Below are 7,177 nucleotides of genomic sequence, written 5' to 3' on the forward strand. Positions count from 1 at the left end.
TAATAAAATCAAAGCTTTTATAAACATTTTCGGTATTGGTAATTAAAAAAGTGGTTAAACTAATTCAAGCATACGTGACACCAAATGCACACCAGAAATGTGAACAACATGTAACATTTAAATACATAAATGGAATGAAAACATTTTTTTTTTCTTGAAATGTGACAGTGACTAGCTCTTGAGTAACTACAGATACTGGGTAATGCGCATTAAAAACGTTGTATCCCGTTCACATCCGTTTTATAGTAGGCTTGGTCTTTTAAAGCGACCTTAAAGGCGGCGGTATACGCGATTGAGCCTAGAGACCGATACATGAAACTGCGATCAAACTTGACTATAGGAAATGCATACAATACAGTTCGGCAGAAGTTGAGGCAGGAGGCAGAACGTAAGTAGAATCTTCTTCCATCGTGTGGTTAGTGGTCAACCTAGTGTCAAAATTTTTGAAGCCGCCCGAAGGCCTTTGACGTGGCTTAACGACTGTTATCTTAATTGACAACAACCGGGACCGACTTTTTACATGCCCTCCGAAGCACGGAGAGGCCTGTTCAATACCACTATGCGGTCACCCATCTATAGAATGACCGCGCAAAGGTTTGCTTAGTCCACGGATCGTTTATTGAACGGTGAGCGCAACTGGCTATGAGCGCCTCAAAATAAATAGAATGTTTGTCGTAGTCGATGGTATAAATATGATAAAGACGATAAAAATTAATGTTTCGTTAATATGGTTTCCTTCTGCATTAAAACAAGAGAAAATTATGATACTTCAAATACTCAGACTTGTGCTTTCTAGTTTACATGATATTTTTTTATACTTAAACGAATCATAGTTTCCATGAATATTGGTAACTAGCTCGGCAAGTACGTGAACAATCTTGCTTAGTTGGTGACGTCAAAGAAAAAGTATAAATGTTAATAAGGAAATGGCGGGGTGTAAACATCAGCTGCTGTGGGCTTAACCCGTGTCACGCGGGACAGACAGACGGATGGATTATAATAATGCCCGTTTCAGCTGCTCTACTTGTATATATCTATTGTAAAAATGATAAAATAATGAGCAAATAAGTTATATATTCTTACGAACAAAATTCTTACGCAAATTTTATATTAAGCGACGTTTTTAACACTTTTTTGGTAATTAAGCCTTTTTACAAAGTAAGGGCTAGATTTGACTAAGATAAAATATGCACAAACTTAAAAGTTGTTGTATGTATAATGTTGTAGCAAATGTTGTTATCCAATTTTGAAAAAAACGTTTTTTATCAAGGAGGGATCTTTATTCCAATGTGTCAGACTTAACAAACATACAAACAATGGACACAGAGTAGTATCAGCTTCCTAAACGGTTTTCCAGCACTGGTAGTGACGTGGTGACCAACATAACATAGAGGCCATTAGATCAATGGTGCTGCAACTTTACTTAATATATGATAGATAGTCAAGACGTTGGGTCGAGTTAATTAGTTATTTTTATTTCAAAACTACTATCCTTTCAACACAGGTCGTTTTAAAATATACAAACAGAACGTAATCTCTCAATTCGTCAGCGGACTTTTCTAAGTAGATAGTATAAGTCGTAAGAATCCCTTCATCGCGCAAATGACCCGTTTAAATTAACGAAAGGACCTGACAGTTAACAAGTGATTTGCATAAGATCCGCTCCTGACTAATTGATGGAATTAAAAAATAGCCAAGAGTTGTAAAAGGGACAATTTATAAGTTATTAAATGCCGACTTAGAAGAGAGCATGCTTGGTATTATATACTAGAACCTTAAAAACCTTATAGAATTTATACCGGAAAACAGAGTCAATTACTGACAATGATTTCGGATCACACTTTTCAAGTTTGGACTGGCCATCAACAACCTTATCAACAAAAAAAAATACATTTTTCTGATTTCATCGTGATCAAATACATAGCCAGTATCGCCTCCCTAAACATCACTAGCTATTAAGAAAAAACCCTTTACATCGTCACGTTACTAATGAAATTGCAATTCAAATCTGCCAGATTGTGAAAAGCAAAACGTATATTTTGTAACAATACAACCTACACCTTAGGTGTAAGAAAATTACTACCTAATATAATCTTGATAAACCTAAGCACACGATTTAAACAAGTAAAAAATTTGTTCGAAATATCTCGTAACACGAGTAGAACATCACATATACGAAGATTCGTTTACTTGTAACATCACTTTATCTTGCTTTTAGGGTCTCGTACCTAAATATTAAAAACGAGACCCTATTACTGAGATTGTGCTGTATGTCTGTCTGTCTGTCTGTCTGTCGCTAGGCTGTACTCGTATATCGCTTGATAGTTAGATAGTAGAAACTTTCACAAATGATATATTTCTGTTGCCGCTATACCAACAAACACTAAAATAAATAATTAAGGAGCCTTACATATAAGAAGTGTGACTTTTTGCCGTTTTCATAAATAATGGTACAGAACCCGTCTTGTGCGAGTCCAACACGCTTCTAGTCGTTTTTTACTCGAGATAACGTTTCTTTCACCGTTATACTAAATCTTTATGTGTAGCGGAGTAATTCGGCCTAACTAAAGACAATTTCTTGCGGATAATTGTATGATCTTCAGCCATATTACTCTGTACGAGTGTAGATAAGCCGTTGTTTGTATGATGATTACTTTCCAAGTTTTTGTAGAACTGTGTATTGAGTGCCGCTCTCAGTAGCGAGTGTAATTTTAGAGTTTATTTACATAATTGGAACGCAAGGTTAGGGTGCCAGCGGCATATTTTTTTACTATTTTAGAGCGCGTCTTAAATAACTTATACGTTTAAGTAAGAAGTAAGTAAGTTGAGTAGGTATCTTTTCAAAAACTTATACATCGTTAGTCGTTAAGCATTTTCTTTTTCTAATTAAGTTATTTTTTTTATTATCTTGCTGGCCAGTGCCGCTCCTTCTGCATGTGTTTCAAGTTTCACTACTTTATGAGTTAATGATTAAAAAAATGTGTTCTTCAGTATATTCCTTCTTGAATTATTAAGCATCATAATCGGTTCTACTATTTAGCCGTAAAATTTAACGGACACGACATAAACACACTGTCGAATGTATAATATGAGTATAATTTTCGAGGTAAAATAATGCAATAGCCCGTGAAATAGAATTACTTAATAAATTAGTTCTATATCACATACCTATCACAGTACTAGTTAGTAACACGTATGTATAAGTACATAGGCACTTTATCTACGTCTATAATGTCAAAGCAATACTTAGGGGCTCCAGTCACGCAGTCGCCGCGTTCGTCCCGCTCTGAGCTCGATGCGGTGCTGCGTTTACTATCACATGTACTTAACGCTGTATGTTACTGGCCAGTAAGTGCTGACTATGACGCCTATATCTAGCAGTGGATGTATATTTGGTGATATAATAATAAAACAATTATGACTTATCCTTTCTTTAGGCAATGTAAAAGTTTAAGCTCGTTTAAGACAAACTAAAAACTTACTTACTACCTAAGGACACAATACAATTTCCCACACACACGATACAATAACCCAATTTTTATTTTTAAATAAAATAGTGTTGAAGATTAGTGGTAAAACTATTATTTGTTTGCTTTTTTTTATAAATACTTATAATTTAAATACGTTTTTTTCCTAAAATATGAATGACATAATTTTAAAACAATTTTTTTGTTTAACATTGCAGAATACTAGACAAAAAAGTTTTTGTCAATATGTCTATCAATGGTATTAGTTATACACAAAATAACTAGTCAATGGAGGGAACAAACCTACTGATTGCCACTAACCTCTTTGCGTCGTTGCAGTGCAAGTAGCGCGTGCATTACAACGATGCATGGTACAGTAGGCACGTGCGGTGCAAACGCGGAACTTACTTCTTTACTGCAATGTGTCTTACACAGAATGAAATTTTATTTTCATTGTTGAAAATCTTGTTGTGCAGTGTGTTCACGAGTGAAATTGTCATAGAATTACGTTGGAGTTAGGTCAATGTACTTGCTTTTTGCGCGATAGATGTTTCTACGTTATAGTCTCTTGTACTTTTACAAAATTTTGAAATGATTTGTGTGGTTGTGCTTAGAATTCTTTTATGTTTAAATTTTAAAACTAACCCTTGCATTCCGCGCCACACGGGGAATAATGTATGTAGCTCATCTTTCTTCGAACACTCTGCCTGCAAATTATTTCCAAATACTGTTATGAAAAAATATGTTAGTGTGGATGGTAATTTTTACGTTCTCTGGTGAGTTAAATCATTTTTGCTTATTCAGTTACACTACAGTTCTAAGCAAAGTCAATTGACTTTCGTCTCTGATAACTAATCAAGTTACACTAGTGGAACAACAAGACAGAGTAGCTCAATTATGCAACCATCCATTATAAAAGCAACTTATAACTTTCTGTTAATTTAAAGTCTTACATCAAAATGTACATAAAGTATTAAAAGTGTTATTTAAAACAGTTCGCTATAACGCGGTACAACGCCTTACAACGCGGTACAACGTAGTACAACGCGGGTAATTTAAAATAAGCACAAGTAAAGGTGCAGTACAAAATGCAAATAAGTTAACATCGCGAACAACTTTCCTATTATGAGAACAATTTGTACACGAATTTGAAGAAGAAAATCCTTTACTTTTCTTGTAAATTCTTTAACGTTATTTTGGGTGATTTATGTTAAATTGTCGGCGCTAGAGCCAACGATTATGAAGGTAGTCGATAATGTGTGTCAAGAGCGCTTGATAAATTACAATATGATTGATTTAAACTTGCAATTGCAGTTAAGTAATTTTTTTTTCAGATTTGTGAGATGTATAAATTAATTACCAAAGTCATATAAAAGCAAATTATAAAGTTGTAGGTTTGTTTTGGAATGACCATTTATGTTTATTATTATTGAGAAGTTAGTCTTAACGGCACTAAATCATAAATGCCGTGATGAGTCATATTATTAACTTTCCTGTTGAGTGAGATAACTAGTGTATGTTAAATCTATGGTCACAGTACATTGCTGCTTACATTAAATTTGCAACGTGTTAATCATTATAATCTAAGACAGAAAACAATGGAAAGCGTAGTGGCTTTCAAATAGTTGTCAACTGAAATACGTAATAGCTCCCCTGGTTTAATATTCAAACATCCGATGAACAACGAGAATGGAGTCATTTGCAACAAAACACATACACGGCTTTAATGAGCGACTCATTTATTGTTACTACGTGTACACGTATCTGCTACGAGCCGTAACAAGTGCTACGCCATACGTAGCAATACCGTAGTGCTACGGCGTAGCGCAATAGGCGGCGCGGGCGCGCACTCGAACAGAACTGCAACTTTTATTGGAAAACTTCACCCGAATTTACATGTCCCGCACATTATTAAAAACGCTTGTAAAACTTTAAAACGTTCGCTTTGCAATCTTAATGTACCTTATTACTAAAAAGTTAAAGTCGATTTTCGCTTGGTTTGAAAGTAAATGAAGCTTGTCGAAGGATTTGTTTCGGAGCCAAGAGTTTGAATTTTAAGTGTTGGCTTGGCCCCGGCGTTTACCTGCGCTGTGACGCTAAAATAGTTGTTTAATATACAATAGGCTTTTACATCGTGCAATTTATTGATTCAACTTAACGAATAAACTTGTTGGTTTGTTGTTTCACGCCTTATTCAGAAATAGAGTTGCTTGTGTAGTTTGTGTTGGAGAAAGTGCTTGTTTTGTATGAGTATTTTTGGGTACTGTGTTGAAATAGAACTGAGAAAGTGTTTTAGGTATATTAAGCTACTTTAAGTAATTCTTAAATAAACAAAGCAATCCCATATAGCAAGATGTATTTATGTGAATTAGGGAAGGGTAATTTGTAAAGATTTACCAATGCAATGGTGTTCTTTGGTCTCTGTCTATACCTATGAGAAAAGGGCGTGATATTATGTGCGTAAGTATGTTATATATGAATGTGCCAACATAATTAAAATAATATGAATTACAATCATTATTTGGCGAAACATCAAACTTGGAATTTCTGGGTTAAAATTGATACATTCCGTAATACAAGAACTACAAGACATATTAGTAACCAACTGTCTATTTATATCATAATTCCATCGTATATCAATATAAAAACAACATTATTTTATCATAAAACATCGTTATAATACAAAACAATATTCAAAAGTAAGTAAACGTTAAGGTTTTTGAAAACAGCTGGTCGGATCTTTCCGCCGATGGGGGATTTGGAAAGGAAGGGGGGAGGCCTTTGCCCAGCAGTGGGACACTTAAATAGGCTAAGAAAAAAAAGTAAGCTTTGCAGAAGTGTTAAAAATATACTTTTTTTAACCAAAACGACTATAACACTTACAATTTTTCCATCGCTATCAATGACAGCACTAATTTATCTATGAATTGGGCACTTTGCTCGACTCCTATATTTACCCAATTAGGGAGGTGTGCCTTGCGACTGAAAACTTTCCCGATGAAGTTGGGCCTGCACACAGCGCTTTTGAGTTCATGTCCCCGTTACTTGCGGCAAGGGATACGCTGATAGCGATTTGAAAGGCAAGAGTCTGTGTTTAATGCTACGTAAAATATTTTAAATACAAAGGACAGATATAGCTTTGACTGCGAGAAGACAGTGTTCTTTTTCATTCTTTAACATAAAAATAGAGGCCATAATTGCTATAACATATTTCATAATCTAAATAATTGTGTTTATCATACCATAATTTCAGAAAAAGCAACTAGGTTGTATTTCCACTCGAGTGGTAGGAAGCAGACAGAATAATCTTTTCTCAAGCGTCAAATTTAATCCTTGGCAGTACTTTCTAAATGCTGTCATTAAAGAAAACTACAGAAATACTATAAATGTAATAAAAGCTTAGTATAATTCATTAGTTCTAAAAATATTATTAGTATTAGTAAATTCATTAGTTGCGAAGAAGACCAGCTTGATTGAAAAAAACATGTTTTCAAGGAACAGAAACCCGCTATAATGTTACTCCTTCCACCACCTCCTCACAGGCTTCCTTCCCCGGAGGCAAGTTTTATTGCAAGTTGCAAGCAAGTCAACTGCGCCTTGCACGTAGTGTAACGCATACGTCGCATACGTCGCACACCCACTCATTAATGCACTCGTGTTGGTAAATAAACCACTGCACTTCACAGTACGTTCGGCTCACGCTTTTGATA

This window comes from Anticarsia gemmatalis, chromosome 5 (genome assembly GCF_050436995.1).
Source record: "Anticarsia gemmatalis isolate Benzon Research Colony breed Stoneville strain chromosome 5, ilAntGemm2 primary, whole genome shotgun sequence".
Taxonomy (NCBI): Eukaryota; Metazoa; Arthropoda; class Insecta; order Lepidoptera; family Erebidae; genus Anticarsia; species Anticarsia gemmatalis.